This window comes from Peromyscus eremicus, unplaced genomic scaffold (genome assembly GCF_949786415.1).
Source record: "Peromyscus eremicus unplaced genomic scaffold, PerEre_H2_v1 PerEre#2#chr22_unloc_1, whole genome shotgun sequence".
NCBI classification, from domain to species: domain Eukaryota; kingdom Metazoa; phylum Chordata; class Mammalia; order Rodentia; family Cricetidae; genus Peromyscus; species Peromyscus eremicus.
This window is the reverse complement of record NW_026734286.1, coordinates 624,608-644,424: the sequence shown is the minus strand read 5'-3', so window position 1 is coordinate 644,424 and position 19,817 is coordinate 624,608. Positions and strand designations below refer to the sequence as shown.

The 19,817-nt window shown below is 38.5% G+C and overlaps 1 protein-coding gene across 4 annotated transcripts in view; it reads left to right on the top strand.

Annotated features, from left to right (window-relative positions):
• Cd320 (CD320 molecule) overlaps nt 1-6,450 on the top strand; it is a 107,320-nt gene extending 100,870 nt beyond the window's left edge. Inside the window, exons 8-12 of one of the 4 annotated variants that reach the window (XR_009376260.1) lie at nt 1,059-1,185; nt 4,156-4,269; nt 4,727-4,781; nt 5,594-5,691; nt 6,008-6,450. The gene's annotated coding sequence lies outside the window, so the exon portion shown is untranslated. The remainder of the gene's footprint in view (nt 1-1,058; nt 1,186-4,155; nt 4,270-4,726; nt 4,782-5,593; nt 5,692-6,007) is intronic. The other 3 variants (XR_009376264.1, XR_009376261.1, XR_009376262.1) reach the window with 3 other exon arrangements.
• Nucleotides 6,451-19,817: the final 13,367 nt, after the last annotated feature.

Genomic DNA, 19,817 nt, shown 5'->3' with positions numbered 1-19,817 from the left:
CAACATAAAAGGTAAAAGAAAATAATTAAGGTATGTGTGTATATTAGTTAATATGTTAGAGAATTATGAGAGATAGAGAATATAGAAAGTACAATGAATAATGTATTACACTGTTAATCAGGGCATGCCATTGGTGCACTCTTTTTTGCTTCCTTCTGTCCTTGTGTAGCTTCACATAGCAAACTGTGCTGAAGCAAAAGTTGTAGTTTGTAACTCTGGATCAAATCTAGAAAACCAGACTGTGGGATTGCAGTCTACAGAGCAGTTTAATAAATTTCTCTTGTTGTTGTTGTTGTTGTTGTTTATTTCTTGGTACAATTGTGGTGAGTAAACTTGTGGACATCAGTTCTCATACTCTTCTTGTTTCCTTAAAGCATGGAACACTGAAACTTCAGGGGAGTCAACTTCAGAATTGCATGGCATGCATCATCTACTCAATCTACTGCCTGCACTTGTCCCTTATCTGTTTACCCAAAGTGAACTCAGCATATAATCAGACCTTAGAACCTGGTCTCTCTCCAGCTCACTTCACATGTGGTGTCATTGTAAGGGCATAGGAGACAGTCCTTTCCTGGTCTTTCCCCCTGATGTCATTGGAACCATGTGCAGGAAGAAAATCTCCTTCTGTCTTGGATATGGCAGTTCTGCCTCTTGCTCCACATCCTGATCTGGGCAGTGTATCTAGCTATAGTTGCATTGATATAGGTCATATCTCTCCAATTACCTGTTCTATCAGCAACAATTTTTGAGAGGAATAGAGGGCCTTAACTGTTGATTCACACTGAGTTTGCCTAGAATAACACATAAAGATAATTTGCCTTTCATTCACAGATCCCATTGTAGCCAATGAATCTAACAGCTATTTTGGTCTCACATCATTTGACCTTTCATATTTCCAGTATACAGTTTTATTAGTATAGACTATAATTTAGAGTATATCTTTTAAAATAATGTTTACATAAAAACAGATTAATTTCTGTACTTTACTTATGTTTTCTTAGGTGAAGTAAAGAACCTTACATCTAGGTACATGATAAAACTGTTATCTTTCATGACAGGGCATATTGACATTTGAGGATGTGGCCTTTGACTTCTCTCAGGAGGCATGGGAATGTCTGGACTCTACACAGTGGGCTTTGTACAGGGATATCATGTTGGAGAACTACAGCAACCTGGTCTCTATGGGTAAGACTATTTTTCTTCCATGATTCCTTGTTTATTATTCTTATTCAATTCAGGTATGTTTTTCATTGTGTCTGACTTGTTTTCTTGACATCTATGGAATTTATCACATATAACAACATTTTAAGTAACTTTGCCTTGACATTTTAAGTAACTTCACCTGTCTTGGTGCTGACAAGCATCCTCTAATCTTTTATAGTATGTTTTATCTTTCAGATACTTCTTAGATTATATTTTGATCTTTTTCTTAATATTTCATAACATACTTGAATTTAGATTAAGTCATGTAAGTAAATATTTTTGCAACTCTGTGGGTTTGGTCCCAGGTTTTGGCACCAAAATGTGAGTTTTACAACTCTAGGTAAAGGTGTCCTGACTACCTGGGAGTCAGGAAACACCTTGAGCTGCCTAGGACAGCTCTGGTGGCTGGAGCTGCAAAGAGGCAGCTCAACCCTAGGGGGCAAGGTATCCTGACACCCCAAGCTGCTCAGGACAGCTCTGCCATGGAGGTGTCCTGGATACCTGGAGCTGCTTAGGACAGCTCTGATGGCTGGAGCTGCCAAGAGGCAGCCCAACCCTGGAAGGGAAATTTTCTGACTGCTTAGGAGAGTCAGGCCTGGAACTACTTCAGCAGGGAAGGGTATCCTGACAGTTTGGGAAAGTCAGGCTTGGAGCTGCCAGGAGAACTGTGCAGGGAAGGGTATACTGACTGTTTAGGAGAGTCAGGCTATGCCTGGTATGATGGGGGATGATCTCCCTGCAGGATATAGCAATCCTGCTCCTCTCCTGGAGAGTCGCTACGGCTGAGCTTTGCTCAACTCCTACTTGATGAGTTTCCTAGTGGCTTCCTCTACCAGAGTGGAGAGAACAGCTCTTTTTAACTGACCAGGCAGGGCAGTTTACATAGGATATCTTGGGGGTGGAGTCAACCAGGGGTTGACTTGGGGCCCAGGGCTCTACTGTCCTGTCCTGTGATTGATTGGTTTCACAAGTCAGTTGGCCAGGGGCAGAGATGGTCTGATTTGAGCCAAACTGTGTTTCTTTCACTGGCCTTATTTAGCTTTTTTTGACACTAATTCTAAGGCCAGCTCACATTTTTTTTACTGACTTTGATTCTAGGGATCAAGAGTGTTTCTTTGGTACTGATTTCAGAGTCAGGGCATATTTCCTTGGTTCATTTCTCTGGCTCAGGTCCCAAACCCAGGCTGTATTTCTTTCCCTGGTACTGGGCCCCAGGGCCAGGGTTCTGCTGTCTTGCTCTGTGATTGGTTGGTTTCACAAGTTAGTTGGCCAGGGGCAAAGATGGCTCTGATTTGAGCCAAACTGTGTTTCACTGGCCTTATCTGAGTCATCTTTCCCTAGTTCTGGGCTCCAGGGTCAGGGTGGGTTTCTTTAGCCAGCCCCCTTTCTCTACATTCCCCCTTTTTGTTTAATAATAAGCAGCTGGGATTTGGAAAGGGGGTGAAGTTATCATTAGACTGCTTCCTGCTGAATTGGGCTGTCGAGTTTCTTGGGACAATCTTGATATTCTTCTTCAGGATGTAACTAGGTTCTGCAGATCTCTGGCTTTGTCAATAGGGCCTGGTAATTCTGTAATATTAACTGGTTCAGAGTTTAGTTAGAAATATTTTGGGTCTGTTGCTGAAGAAATCTAGCCAAGAGGTTTATGAGGCAGGGTGCCATTAGTAGGACTAAGAAAAGGAAGAAAAGAGGGGATAAGAAGGGTAGAATCCATTTCCATATCTGTCTATTAGTGATCCACTGTATAGAGATATCAAGTGGATAGAACAAGGAGGTAGGATCAAAAAAGGGTGACATTAAGGATGTAAGAACCTTTGAGGATCTTGGACCACTTCTACTCTATCTATTCCTAGGGGTTAAGAGAGTGGAATGTGTGCCCTCTATATTTTGAGCATATCTGGTGGGCGGGTTTGATAGATGCTATAGTAAAGCTTCCCACTGACTCCCATTTTCCAGTTGGGGTGCTATGGGTCCTTAATCAGAATGTAAAAGATTCCCCATTCTTCATAACAGGTAGAGTGTCTTCCTGCATATACATTATGTTTCTAGCAGTATCCAGACCCTATCACATGAGTGTTCTGGTTGAACTGCTGGGCTTATGTCTCCTGAACCTTAAATCTCCAATTTTGATAGCAATATGAGTGAGTGGGAAGAAGTAGAAGGTTAAGATGTAGGGCACGACCTGATAGGGTGAGGCATGACCTTTGACAGGTTGATGAGGTCTCATTATTCTGAGACCAGAAGCAGATTGGTGGTCTGTATATAGTTTTTGAGGTTGTCTCTTTCCTAATTGACGAGCATGGGTTAGAACTATCAGTTCAGCCTGCTGATTTGTGGTATGGGCTGGAAGAGCTTGTGTTTTGACCACTATGGTGTCTAAGATGATTGTATATCCTACTCCATGTACTCCTTCCTATAGGAAGGCACTACCATCTGTATACCATGTATAAGTGGCCTGAGGTAGTGCTCCTTCCTGCATATGTATTGGATAGGGTAGTAACTCTTCTAGAGTCTCAATGAATGAGTGTGATGGTTGGGAGAGAAGATTTGAAATGTTATGAGGTGGACATGGTTGAAAAGTCATTGTTGTGTCCTCTACCAATGCCACCTGAATGGAGAAAACTTGAGAGGGAGATAATATTTGGAGGCCCTTATATGATAAAAGGTGTGACAGATGGTGAGGAGAAAAGACATTAATGGGTAACCCAAAGGTTAACTTCATAAGGAGATGCTTTCCATTTGGGGTCTCATAATCCAGGTTAGTACATTGTGAGAGGGCCTTTGTAAAGCAGTTGAGAAGTTTAGATGGGTTTTAAGTTTTTTCCTGGATGACCCTTTGGACTTTTTCATAATTTACTGCCTTAAGGGCAGCTTTGTGGAGACCACCTAGGAGACAAGTTACAAATCTATTCCTAGCTAGGATGTCTCCTGAGTTATTGTAATCCCTTCCAGGCTCCTGATCTGGGACTGCCCTAGCCCAGTAGGTGTTATCTGTTTGATGGAGTTCATCTGCATGGATTTAGTCCGATCCCAGACTCGCCTACCTCTTCTGGGAGGAGATTGTTGGTAAGGATCATACAAACATTGTGAAGGGTAGGTCATAGGATTGGGTAATGTACTGGAATTCTTTAATAAAAGTGGAAGAATTGGCAGTATAGGACCCTAACCTTTTTTCTTTGGGGAGGGGGCAGCTCAGATAATGAGCAGGGGACATTTACTCTGACTAAACCATCCCTCTCAGCAACCTCTCACAAAGGGAGAACTGGGGCTGGTTTATATTGAGGAGGTACAGGAGGTCCCAAGGTAGAGTGGGAATGAGTAGCAGGAGGATTAGGGACTGTCGGTGAGATGAAAGTGGGTGCCAGGGAGAGTTGACTTGTTGGATGACCTGTTTCTGAGGAGAGAGAAAGGGAAACTGAAGGGACTGGAAGAGAAGGAGCTGTGGGCTTTGGTTTTGGTTTATAAGGAGGAGGCTCATTAGCTGGATCAAAAGAAATAGTTTAATCCTGTTCTGATTTCATAGCTAGCAAGAGCTGGGTGGAGGAACAAAAGGCACAGAGAGAAGGCTTGGAGCAAAGGTAAGAGAAGGCTTTTACATATAGGGTCTCTTTCCATTTTCCCGATTACTCACAATAGTTGTAAAGGTCCCGTATAATATTGGGATCTAGTTGTCATTATGCAGCCATTTAGATTGATTATCTAAAGGATAATGAGGCCAAACTTCATTGCATAGGCAAACAAGTTTAGGGCCTTTCAAATCAGGTGCCAGGTGTAAAGGCTTGAGATTTTCTAGAAGGCATCTCAAGGGCATATGGGAAGGTATGGAGTGCAGAGTTCCCATGGATGAGAGGCAAGGGAAATAGTGACACAGCCTGTATTCGCAGGTGTCCCCTGGACTCAGGGAGGACTGAACAGGGACCAAGCCATTCAGAGGGTCATCACCCAACTCAACAGGGGTACAGCTTAGCCTGACTAAGCCAATGGAGAGACTCAGGTGCTTGGTATCAGGGCTTCTGTAGAAGCGAGAGGGCCAGAGAAAACAGAACTCTGGGGGAAGGACTCATCCAGAGGAAAGGGCTGAAAAAGGGAGACTTTTGTGGCTCCTTTTGTGGGAAAATAGGAGAGCACAGGAAGGGATGCTTATAACTGCCTGATTGTAGCTCTGAGGATGGAGGGTGTGTGGTCAGGTGAAGAAGGCCAGCTGTAACCTTAAAGACCATGGCTGGGGGTACCTCCACTTCCAAGAGTACTAGAGGGGTACTGGACACTCAATGGTCACTTCCTCAGACCCAGGGAAATGTTTACACTGATCAAAAGGGGAACTCACTTAATTGACACTGTGGAATGGAATGCTGAGTGATTGGTGAGACAGAAGTTTGGTCTATTACAGATGGACTGGAGATAAGGGATAGAGTCCTAGTGTGGATCAGACACAATGGGAGAGCACAGGCACCAAGGGAGTCTATCTCGGGTTTTGGCACCAACAATGTAAGTAAATTTGTTGCAACTCTGTGGCTTTGGTCCCAGGTTTTGGCACCAAAATGTGAGTTTTGCAACTCTGGGGAAAGGTATACTGACTAATTGGGGAGTCAGCCAACACCTTGAGCTGCTTAGGAATCTGAAAAGGAACTCAGATATGCAATATTAACAAAAGTGTTTTTGAATATTTTAAACTATCAGGAGATGGCAATTAGGAAATTTTACAACTTAAACTCCTTATTTGATCAATACAGTGGTGTATTAGAAACTGGTGTACTTTCATTATTATCTCCAGAAAGGGTCATATGTTTCTCTTAATTCATAGGTCTCACAGTAACAAAACCAGAGCTGATCAACTCTCTTGAACAAAGCAAAGAGCCCTGGAAGGTGAACACAGGACACACAGAAGACAAAGAACAAGATAAGCCAGAATAAAGCAATTGCATAGGAGGGACACTGAAGGCAAGTAAGAATTCAGACCTGTAGTGGGATTTGTGAAGATCTTCACGTGAAACGATCTAAAAATAAACTTTTAATAATCTCCTTAAATATGTCATAAAGAATATGGAAGATGATTCATTGCCATATCCTAGAATGTTAGTGAGTCCTTAATTTAATTATCTTGAAATGAAAACTCATTCAAGTCATATTTTGACTGTGTATGAAAGACTATTCCTCTTTATCATTTCATGTCTTTTTTATGGTTTCATGCCTGCATTACATGGTTTTCATTGTTATGTAATATTTAATGAAAGCAGGAAGTAGAAAATTTTACAGCTCTACTCATTTTTTGAAAATTGCATGGTTGTTTCTTTGCCTTTTGATTCTGTAGCAATTTATATGTAATTTTATTTATGCAAAAAATTCATTAAATATGTTTTGTGCACAAACACTGTTTTCTTGTAGTCATCCATCAGTTCTGGCCCTTACCATCTTTTATCTCTCTGTCTTGAATAAATCCTGAGCATTGCAAGGAACAGCTTTGGTATATACATCACACTTAAACCTGAACATTTATTTTCTGCAACATAACATACTTGTGGATCTCTCATTTATCTGTCCAGTTCTTCAAGAACCTTCTCTGATGAAAGCTGAGAGATGCAATAGTCTGTTGGAAAACAATAATGCATCCGAAATAATTTTAATACTATGTTCATTTAGCAGAATAATGATAGTAGAGGTAATTTAACTTTTAAAAATTCTCCTAGAATTAGCAATAATACTCCTCAAATTATTCCTCACAGTAAAAGCAGAAGGAACATTGTCCAATTCTTTTCATGAGGCTAGCTATCTTGATACCTAAATCCCATAAAGATCCATGAAGAAAATGAGTGATAGACAATTTTCATTATAAACATAGAAGTAAAATTTTTTGAAAAAATACTTTCAAACTGAATTCAGGAACACATCAAAAACATACTTTATGCTCAGTTAAGTGGCTTCCCAAGATATGCATGGATGGTTCAACAAATGCAAACTACTAAATATAATCCTACACATAAACAGACTGAAAGACAAACCCCGTTTGATCATCTCATTATATTCAGAAAAGCCAAAGTCCTTGAGAGTTTTGGGATACAAGGGACATACCTTAAGTTTACAGCAAGCCAACAGCCCACATCAAATTAAATGGAGAGAAAATCAAAGCATTTCCACTAAAATAGGGAAAAATACAAAGATGTCCTCTCACTCCATATGTATTCAGTATAGTACTTGAAGTCTTATGTAGAGCAACAAGACAACTAAAGGATATCAAGGAAGTGATAAATAGGAAAAGTGACAAATAGGAAAAGAAGAATTCAAAGAAACTCATCTACACATGGTATGATACTATACATAAATGACAATAAGAACTTTACCAGAAAACTCCTACAGCTGAGAAACACTTTCCTCAAAGTTAGTGGGATACAAAATTAACTCACAAAAATCAGTAGCACTCCTATATACAAATGAAAAAAGGACTTAGAAATCAGTCATATGTTGCCTTTCATAACTGTAAATAAACAAATGAAAGACCTGTATACAAACTTTAAAGCATTCAAGAAATTAATTGAAAAAGATGCCAGAAGATGGGAAAATTTCCCGTGCTTAGGGACTGATCAAGTAATGTAGTAAAAATAACAATCCTGTCAAAACCAATCTACATATTCAGTGCAATCCCCATCAAAATTCTAACATAATTCTTCCCAGATCTTGAAAACAGAGTCTTCAGCATCATATAGAAACACACAAATAAACCTCATGATAGCTTAAACAATCATGAAAAATAAAATAACTATTGGAGCTATCACAATTCCTATTCTCAAATTATACTACAGAGTTATTTTAATAATCAGGTTTTGACCAAGAAATATTGCTCAATAACATATACATTGATCAATAAAATCAAATTGTAGACATAGATATAATTCCACTCACCAATGGACTCCTTATTTTGCTAAAGAAGCTAGAAATACACACTGGATAAAAAAGTATTTTACCCTAATCATTCCTAAGCTATCTCCAACTGATAACAACTCACAGATGAAGAATTAGTATTCTCCAATGGTGTATCAAGGGGAAAAAAGAACTCTTAACGATAGTCAACGTGCCCTGCAGTAGATGGCCAGCAACAAAACAGTGCAATGTTATACTTAGATATTTTTTGTCCCATAATGTTTATTGTTAATTTATTTAGTTTAATTTTTAATTTTTATTGTGTGTGTTACAGAATCTTTGTGTATATACTATAGCATCTAGGGTGGTTTGTTGTTTGTTTTTATGCAATTAGTTTGTGTGTAAGTGTGTGTCTATTGTCATATATATGATTCTTGTACTTTTTCTTTGGCATATTTTTCCTGTTTGCTCCTATTAGATTTATTTGATTTATTTGCTTATGTTATTTTATTTTATTTTACTGTTGTTCTTTGGATGTTTGTTTATTTTCTAAGAAGAGACAGAAAGAGGGTGGATTAAGATAGGAAGCAAGATGGAGAGGATCCGAGAGGAGTTGAAGAATGAAAAACCATAATAAGTATATATTATATGAAAAAAATCTACTTCAATAGTGAAAAATGGGGGAAAATTCTCTTTCTGATGAAATGTTGAATCCTATCGAATTTTCTTGAAGTCTGAAATTTTGGGAACCCTTCCTTGTTAAGTACATGATTCTCTGTGGGCTGGTGGAAAATAATTGATTTCTCATGTTCGTGTCCATTTTTCCTTATTAATATTATATCTTCTTTATTAATATTACTCACTTTATTCATTTTGTTGGTTTATAGAGATGAGTTGTGTCTATTTTGAACATACAGTTGCATAATGAATGCATTTTTTACTATTAGGTTATAGACTTATTTTACTTATTTTTCTATTACTGTGATAAAAAACCACAACAAAGGCAATTTATTGAAGAAAGATTCATGATATTGAGTCAGAGGTAATAGTTGCCAGTGGGCTTGCACAGCAGTGAGAGCTCACATTTAGAACTATAACATGAAGCAGAGAGAGCTCACTGGTTACAATAGGAGGATTTTCAAATCTCAAAGCCAGTGCCCAGATATATACTTTTTCCAGTAAGGGGATACCTCTTAATCCTACCCATAAAACTCCACCAACTTAAGGCTAAAAATCCATGTGTCTGAATATATTGGGTGTCAGAGCCATCTGATGAGTCAACTAGGGTAGCTGAGTAGGGGGTGAGGCTGAGGAAAAAACAGAGACAGAAGAATAGATGGAAACAGAAAATCAGTGCTGGGAGGGCTTCTGGTCAGTACCAGAAAAGCCCTGAGTTTATTTCACAGCCATCTTATGTACAAAACTGAAAAGCAACAGCAGAACAAAGCATAGCACAGGCGGTCTAGCCTGTCCTTGAATCAAGAACAGGCAGTTTCATTATCTCAAACATATGCCACCTGCTAACTTCAGCAGTCTGCCTGGAATTGAGCATTTGCTAAATAATTAGTTCTTTCCCACAAAGCTAATCAGGACTGTCTCACAGCCCCTTTACTTTTCCTAGGAGCCTTATCAGAGCTTTCTCACAGCTTCTGAAGAGACTAAAGCAAGTAAGCTTTGAACTCTTTTGAGTCAAAATGGACTTTAGCTTCAAGCTGAGTAACTGTAGGAAACTGAGTCACTGTGGGCTCCCAGAATTGGGGCATCTCGTTCAAACACCTCACAGTTGTATGTATTTATTACTCTGATTTTTCTGAGACAGGGTTTCTCTGTACAGTCCTGGCTGTCCTGAAACTTGCTCTGTAGATCAGATTGGCCTTGAACTCACAGCAATTTTCCTGCCTTATGCCTCTCAAGTGCTGAGATTAAAGGTGTGTGCCTATTCTGAAAAAAATTATTTGAAATGTCTACCTTAACATAATTAATGTCAATACATTTTTAATAAGTTATTTCATAAATTTGTGAAACATCTATCTACTGACATAAGAAGATATTTTAAGAACAAAAGATCTGAAGTTTTTAAGTATGCCATCTTGCATATGTGTCTACATATTTGTAAAATTTTATATTATGTCTTATATTCCAAAAAATTCAACCCAAGTTGGCTGATTCAGACAATTATATATTTTTCCTTCTTCCATGTCTGTGTTTCCATTATACTCAATACATAATTTCACAGAACATACAAAATTCTATACAGAAAGTGATGTCAGGAGTATTTAGAAGTAGTGACCTGAATACCTTTGGTTTAAGGATGTTCCAGGTATGTGGGGAAGATAGGTCTTACATTTTCACAAGCAGATTTTTTAGTAGTGAACCATTTACATACAGTTTTAAAACATGTTTTAATTATACACAGTAATTTGAAAACTCTGAAAAGTGACACATGGTACAATATAGTTAATTCTTCAAATTTTTTTTTTTTTTTTTTTTTTTTTTTTTTTTTTGGTTTTTGGAGACAGGGTTTCTCTGTGTAGCTTTGCGCCTTTCCTGGAACTCACTTGGTAGCCCAGGCTGGCCTCGAACTCACAGAGATCCGCCTGCCTCTGCCTCCCGAGTGCTGGGATTAAAGGCGTGCGCCACCACCGCCCGGCCGTGCGCCACCACCGCCCGGCAAAATATTTTTGATGTACTATGAGTTTAAACTGTACTTTTAGCAGTTTTTGAGAAAAAGAGAGCCACAAGTAAAGAACACTTTTCTCTGTGTAATCAGAATGACACATATTCTACTAAACATTGACTAGAGTTCCCTCAACAAGTAATTCCATTTTGTGACAAGTTATTCAATTTAGATCTACAATGAGAAGGCTTGTCTCAATCACATGTGGCTGAAAGGTATCATAGTCTTTCTTGTTGTGAAAAGCCTTACAACATCTAGTGATGTTATTAAAGCTTTTGCAGAGAGCTCTGTGAAGAATAGTACCAGAACTCTTATCTTATTGGGTCAACTTCTCAAGACAATGCCTCAGGGTATGTCTTTTTGCAGGACTTAATATTTACTCATACACAGGATAAAGGAGTTTTTTTTTTTCCTGAGGGTCATTTGAAAAACAATAACTGTAAAGGGAATTTTGATTATAACAAAGACTTTTTTAGGTACCAGTCTGACCAGACCCAAGAGTAGCTTTATACAAGCTATAAACATGACAGAGCATTTGATGGATGCTCAAACTGTCACATTCAGAAGAACTATTAATAGAAACTTCCTACAGACATAGTCAAGAATGTGATCAATCCTTCCATCTGTGTTCAAGCCTTATTCAGAATCATTCAAGGAACATGGAAGAGAGGACCCAGAAATAAAAAACAATGGTAAATCTTTTTCCTTTTCTTTAAATCTAGGTTATCTAATACTCCATGCTGGAGAGAAACCAATGAAATGTAATTTATGTAAAAAATGCTTCAGGAAATCTACATACCTCTGACGATATAAGATACTTCATACTGAAGAGAAAGAATTCTCTATAAGGAATGTAGAAAGTGCATCAATGAATGTTCATGCCTCACTGATCAAAAGGCATACAAACACAACAAAATGATGAGGCCATTACAGAGTTTTCACTTCATAGAACATAACATCAAATCCATCCTTTAATGAACTCCAACAAATATGAGAAATGTAAAATAAAATTCAGGAAATCCTACACATGTGAAGAATGTAGAAAATGTCTCCAGAACCACTCAAACTTTAGGAGACACCAGAGAGTCTATATAGGAGAGAAACTTTACAAATGTAAAGAATGTGGCAAGTCCTTTGCCCATCACTCAACTCTTCAAGCTCACCACAGAATCCATACTGATGACAAACCTTACAGTTGTAAAGAATGTGGCAGATCCTTTACTCAGGTCTCAAGTCTTCAAGCTCACCACAGAACTCATACTGGTGACAAACCTTACAGATGTAAGGAATGTGGAAAATCCTTTACCCATCACTCAACTCTTCAAGTTCACTACAGAATCCATACTGGTGACAAACCTTACAGATGTAAAGAATGTGGCAAGTCCTTTACCATTTATTAAATCTTCACACTTATCACAGAATTCGTAAAGGTGACAAACCTTACAGATGTGAAGAATGTGTTAAGTGCTTTACCCAGGACTCAAGTCTTCAAGCTCACCACAGAATCCATACAAAAGTGAAACCTTAAAAATATAAAGTATGTGGAATTTTCCTTTCCCAGGTCTCATATCTTCATTCTCATCAGAGAATCCATACCAGTGACAAACATTACACGTCAAGAATGTGGCAAGTCCTTTGTCCATCATTCAAATCTTCAAGCTCACCACAGAATCCACTCAGGTGATAAACCTTACAGATATAAAGAATGAGGCAAGTCCTTTACCCATTTCTCAAGTCTTCACTCTCATCACCGAATCCATATCATGACAAACCATACAAATGTAAAAAATGTCAGAAATCCTTAACCAGATGCTCAAGTATTAAAAAGCATCAGAAAATTCACATAATGGAGAAAGCTTTGTAAATGTCATTAGACTATCTCACAATAATTCACTGTACCAGTCTTTATAGAGGGACCAGCTTCTTACACATTTTCAAAGCCTTCAATTAATTTTCAAACCATAGTCAGTATATGGGAAGCCTCTTTAGGATGCTCTACATTTGTTATAAATTTTAAACATTCCATCCAGAGAGGTAATTTATAGTCATAAAAATTTGTTGGAAAATGAATTATTTATGAAACAATGATACAGAGTTATTTTTCAAACACTAAATGTTACTAATTATTATAATTTCTTACTAGAAATGACTTAAACAGTAACATTTTTTTCTGACTGTATGTCGGGATACTGTTAAAGAACCATCAAAAGTTAACACTATTTGAGATTTTACATATTTTAGTGTAGTGTGATACTATTGTTAGTGTAATGTGATGTTTATGTAATATTCAATATAAACATTAATGCCTTGATACTTTTTGAGATTGCACATATATTGCAGCTTGTTACAATATATTCCTTCTGTGTCTAACCAATAAATGTGTTAAACATTTGAGTAAAGTTTTATATTTTTTTGCGGTGAAAAATCTATTCTTTACTCACAGAGAATCATTAATGTCAGCTGTTCCATGAGTGATAATCCTAGTAGAAATAAATTTTACACAAATTTTAATCATTTTGGTTTAAATCAGTGTGAGGTAGACATATGAAACCAATGTGCTTGCCAAATTGGACAAAGAAAAGCCTACAAGGCCACAACCTTATACAAAGGGCTATAAGCAGAGAGTGGGAGACACAGTCTTCCCCAGAGAAGAGCACAGCAATTTGTTGTCCAGTACCAAATGGATAGCCTTAAAACAGATATGCAAGTAACATTTTATGGATTGAGACAATTTTATCTGGGAATATTTATGTATACACAGGTACATATATTCATGAAATAACAATTAGTAAAAAAAAGGCTTTCCATTTGAGGAACAGGGTTTGGGGTTATATAGAAGAGTTTGGAGGGAGGAAAGTGAAGATAGAAATGTTGTAATTTGGAGGGAAAACAAAGGCACTTGTTCTCATGGACAGCACTAGGAGAACCAGAAAATTTAAACAGGTATGCTTGTCTTTTCAAGGAAAAAGATATATAACTTCTTTTCTGCCCAGAAGGCTGGGACTGGAGGTACATAGCCTAGGGGATCCTTGCACTATTTCTTTTTTTTTTTTTTAATAAAAATGATCTTTATGTAGTACCTGTCACTGACATTTCTGACAGAATAGATGAAGAAGTTCCAGCTTCTCAAAAAGCCCACTCTGCATCATTTCCATTAAGATCCTGCAATTTCCATTCAACTATTCAAAATGACTCAAGCCATACTGAAGGGAAACAACCAAAATTCAAAGCATGTAGACAGTATTTCACCCATGCACCAAAATTTGAGGGGAATCCAAGATTCAGTGTTGGACAAAATTATAAGAAATTTGGGAGGAGTTACAGGAGATACTAAAATCTTTTTAGAATTAATGTGGTTCTTACTAGAGAAAAAAATGTGCAAATGTAAAATATGTGAAAAGTTGTTTTCTGCATTATCAGTACTTAAGGAGCATTATAAAATCCATATGACAAAAGAATCATACAAATGTCCAGAGCATGACATGTTCCATTCAGATGAATCAAAATATAGAGCTCACTGTAAAATTCACACTGAAGAGAATGCTTTCAAATGTACAGAGTATGGCAAGTCCTATGCCCATGGGTTTTCTCTTCATCTTCCTCAGAGAAGTGATTCAGGAGAAAAACCTTTCATATGTGAAACATGTGGCAAGTCTTTTACTCTGAGTTCAACACTTCATATTCATCAGAGGATCCACACTGCAGAGAAATCTTATAAATGTAAAGAATGTGTCAAGTCATTTAACAATGCCTCAAATTTTCAAGTTCATCAGAGGGTCCACACTGGAGGAAAACCTTACAAATGTAATGTGTGTGGAAAATCTTTTACTGATAGCTCAACAATTCAAGTTTATAAAAGAATATGTACTGGAGATAAACCTTATAAATGTAATGGGCCTTGCACTATTTCTATAGCCAGACCATAGCAGGCTACCACAAGCAGGACTGGATAAACTTTTATTTATTTATTATTTAAATTTTAAAATTTATTTTGCATACCAACCAGAGATCCCTCTCTCATCCCTCTCATCCCTCCTCCTGCTCCCCCACCACCTTCTCCCTTCCAACCCACCCCTCATCCCCTCCTCCAAAAGAGTAAGTTCTCCCAATGGGGGGGGGACAGATAAGACTGGTACATTCAGTTGAGGCAGGACCAAGCCCCTCCCCAGTACATGAATGGTGAGCAAGGTGTCCCACCATAGGTAATGGGATCCAAAAAGCCGGCTCATGCACCAGGGATAGACCCTGATCTCACTGCCACGGGCCCCTCAAACAGACTCTGCTTCACAACTGTCTCCCATATGCAGAGGGTCTATCTGCTCCCATGCAGGTTCCACAACTGTAGGTCTAAAGTGCAAGAGTTCCTATGAGCTTGGTTCAGTTGTCTCTGTAGATTTCCCCATGGTGATCTTGATTCCCCTTGCTCATATAATCCCTCTTCCCTTTCTTTGACTGTACTCCCAGAGCTCAGACTGGTGCTTGGTTGTGGATTTGCATCTTGCTTCCATCAATTACTAGATGAAGGTCTGTGATGACAGTTAGTGTATTCACCAATTTGATTTCTGGGACAGGCTAGTTCAGGCACCCTCACCACTAATGGTAGTAGTCTAATCTGGGTTCATCCTTGTGGATTCCTGGGAGTTTCCCAGCACCAGGTTTTCCCCTTACCCCATAATGACTCCATCTATCAAGATATCTCTTTCATTGCTCTCCCACTCCATCCCTTCTCCAGCTCAACCATCCTGTTCCCTCATGTTCTCATCCCCCATCCCCTCCTTTCTATTGCTCCACCCCATTCCCAGTTTACTCATGGAGATCTCCTCTCTTTCCACCTCCCAAGGTGATCCGTATGTGCCTCTTAGGGTCCTCCTTGTTTCCTAGCTTCTCTGGAACTGTGAGTTGTAGGACTAGATAAACTTAATAGTCTAGGTTACCTTTGCACTTAATTATGGTCAAGGGCTTTCCCAAGCTCCCATAATCAGTCCTGGAGGTAGATAATGTCCCAGATGATTTCTATGCCATTTGTAAGATGAAGACTATATAAGATTCTTCCCTAGACCATTAAGAAAGCCCATGTAGCCTATCTGTAGAACCCATCTTCACAAAAGAAGTGACATGTACTTTGAAAAGTTTTGGTGTAATTTTGTCTCCATGTGCACAGGAGATTTTGTTATATCATGAAACATTTTCCCAAATTTTATTGTGCTTTAATATGCTTAAAATAAACAACTTACTGTCAGGCTCTAAGAGTTTGAATCATCACAAGGTACAGAGTTGTGTTGAACTGGATTTCCTCCTTCCCTAATGTGGATTGTTACTCTGCTGGCCATAGTATTATCAGAGACCTCCACAGTGATTATATTATACTCTCACAAGTAAAATTTAAAAATTACAAAATACTAGGAAAAGAAATTCTGGATATTTGAGAACTTTACAAGCTATTCACTAGGTCAAAAAATACCCACTGTATTTAGTATTAATGAATACTTATAAATGTCATGACTATATTTCACCATGTTCACCAAATCAAATATGGAAAAAATTTCTTCTCCATATTTGCAAATGATTATTTCTCTGATCACCATGATTCTTTCTTCAGCATTGTAATATATGTTTTCAACAAGTGTTATTTTTAACATACTTAAACAGGGCTGAAGAGGTAGTTCAGTGTTAGAGAGGACTTGCTATTCTTTCAGAGGATCTGGGTTCCATTCCCTCCTACCACAGTGAATAAATAATAAATAACTTCCTATAACTCCACCTTCTGGTATTCTGATGACCATTTCTGGCCTCTGCAGAGAATACATGTAAACGGTGTTTGTACATACATGCAGACAAAACATTTATATACATAAAAAATGATGTAAATAAGGGATTATATATGAGGGATTTTAAACATTTTTAACATACAAAATGAAATGTGTTTTATGATTTAACATGGAAAATATCCAAAGGAAATGTTTCCTGATTAGAGAATTTTATGCTTCCAAAATGTTTCTACATAAAGTGAAGGAAGGCTAATGGTGCTCTGATCCTCTATCATTTGATTATATGCTAGATAGATTTTCTGGAATTAAATTTTTCCAGAATAATTAAGCCTAAAGTAACTTCTATAATATTTTTCCTGGTAGATACAGTTTGTTTATTATAGTCTTTATAAAATTATAGCAATTTTTAGATGGAATTATGATTTGAATGTATAATTTGTAGGTGTTTAATCAATATTATAAAATGCCATTCAATATTTTCTTTAAAATTACTCTGTTTCTAAGAAGGCAAAGGCAGGTGGATCTCTGAGTTTGCAGTCTGTTCACATATTGTCTTGAATAATGATTATGTGGATAGGCATGGGACACTGTAGAAATTGCCACCTGTCAGGAGCCATTGTCACAAGCTATTGTGGGCCAAGATGCAAATCAGCTTATAGCAATTGATAATTCAGATATCAACCCACCATACAAATTATTCTAGATGGAGTACCCTGTCAAGCAGGGCTTGCAGGCCACTGACTGAATACTCTCGCTTCCATCTGTAATTTCATGAGCAATAACAGCTAATGATATGTCCTCATTACCATGCATTTTCATAAAATATGTATATGTAATCAAGTGTAGATCTCAATCATATGAGAAACCACAATTCTGTGGATAATCAGGGAGATGATTGTTGTGGGAGCCCATTTTCGGGTTCCTCATGGCTTTATCCAGCATGCCCTCATAGAGGATGATTAGGACCACAGGCCTGAGTGCAGGTGTCTGAGATGGTCTGCACTTGGCTGTGCTGGGGGAGGAGGTCTTTTGCTCCACCCCTTGGCATCTCTATAAATACCCTGGGTCAGAGACAGTCGGGGCCCGTTGGAATAGGTTCCAGGCCCTCTCGTGGCTATCCTTTATTTTCTATCTGTTTATCTCCGCAATATAAATCCTTCTATCTAATATTTCCTGCTGCTCACACTCAAGAAAACTCTGGGGAGCTGTGGGGTTGGTAGGTAAATGCCCCACAGAATGGCGCCCGAACAGGGACTAAAGAAAAAAGAAAAATATATAGGGACTAAAGAAAAAAGGGGGGACTGAAAAAAAGGGGGTACTAAGACAAATGAACAGGGACTAAAGACAAAGTAATAGGGACTATTGAATGAGGAAAATAATAATAGTTTTATTACAGAGTTTTTGGTGAAAGTGCTGAGTCAGCCCTGCCAGTGGAAAGGCATGCTGGTGTTATGGAAAATATATATATATATATATATATATATATATATATATATATATATATATATATATATATATATATATATATGAGAAGCAGGAGTTTTATCCTTGAGAGAAAAGGAAAGCAGACTGGAAGGATGTCCGAGGCTGCAGCACAAAATTCTCTTCTGTCAAAATTTTCTATCTTGTATCCCTTTCTCAATTTCTATCTGTGAAAAATAAGTATAAGGTATAGGGTAGTAATATAGTATAGGAAAAACTTAGAAGTGTAAGATCGTGTAGAAAAAATAAGGCAACTAGAAAAAACTCTTCAATTTTCTAACTTTGGGGGCTTTGAATGCAAACTAGGGGAAAAAAATCCTTCTTTGGGCTTTACAAGTAGTAAAAAAGTTCTTCTCTGAGCTTATGGGGAAGAAAAAGTTTCCTATGGAAGCTTTTGACCTGGGGACAGCTGAAATGCTAAGTCCAAGCGGCAGGAGAAAGTGATTTCTCCCTGAGGCAAAAAATGAGGGTGTAAAAAGCCAAAAAGTTTAAAGTTTTGGGGAAAAGTTGGTCTTTCTCTCTTGGGGGAAAAATCTTTCTCTTAAACTAAAAAGCTTTTCTTAAAAAAACTTAACTAAAGCCTTTCAGAACTCTCTCTCAGAAGGACAAAAATTAGAAACACCTGAAGATATTAGTATGGGGACCACCTGTGATTAGTTCTAAGGGAAAACAACAAACCTCCTAAGACAGCAAAACCTCTCTAAGTTCTGTCTTTCAAGCTTTAAAAATCCTCCCTACAATGGTAGTGCTGGCTGTATGTAAACTGAATGTTTTGCAACTCTGTGGGTTTGGTGTTAGTAAATTGCACCAAAAGTGTTAGTAACCTGATTGCAAAAACTCTGGGTTTTGTGTCTTGGTTTCTTGTCTCGGGTTTCTTCACCAAAAATGTAGGTAAATTGGTTGCAGAATGTGAGTTTTACAAGTTTTGCATCTCTGTGGGTTTGGGGTCCTGACTACCTGGGGAGTCAGGCAACACCTTCTGCTATGAAGCACAGCTATGATGGCTGAAACTGCAAGGAGACAGTTCAACCCTGGAGGGCGAGGTATCCTGGACACCTCGAGCTGCTCAGAACAACAGCTCTGCCCTGAAGGTGTCCTGGACACCTGGAGCTGTGTAGCACAGCTGTGATTACTGAAACTGCAAGGAGACAGTTCAGCCCTGGAGAGCAAGGTATCTTGAACAACAGCTCTGCCCTGAAGTTTCCCGGACACCTAAAGCTGTTTAGGACAGCTCTGACAGCTGGGACTGCAAAGAAACAGCCCAACCCTGGAAGGGAAATTTTTTTTTTCTGCCTTCTCAGAAGAGTCAGGCCTGGAACTGGTTCAGCAGGGAAGAGTATCCTGACTCAAGGTATAACTGGTATGATGGGGGATGGTCTCCCCACAGGATATAGCAATCCTGCTCCTCCCCTGGAGAGCCTCTACAGCTAAGCTTTGCTCAGCCCCCACTTAAGGGGGCTTCCTATCAGAGCTCTGCTTCTCCAGCCTAAGATGTTGCTTCTTTTGCTTCACTCTGTGAAAGGGGAAACCCCTGCAGAAATGGAGCAATCTCCTCCAGCTCTGGAGAAAAGTGTTATAGTTCTCTCTGTCCACTGAGAGATGTCTCAGCAAAAGATCTTCTGTTCAGCTCCTCCTTGCCCTGCTCTTTCAGCTCTCTCTCTTTCTCTCTCTCTCTCTTGTTTTGTCCACTGGGGATGTCTCAGGATCTTCTCTACACCAGTGAATGAAGATCTTCACACAAAAAAACTCTTTTGAGGAGGAGATTTATTTGGGAAGGAGGAGTCCAGGAGAGTAGCTGCTTCTACCAGGGTGGAGAGAACAGCCTTCTTTCT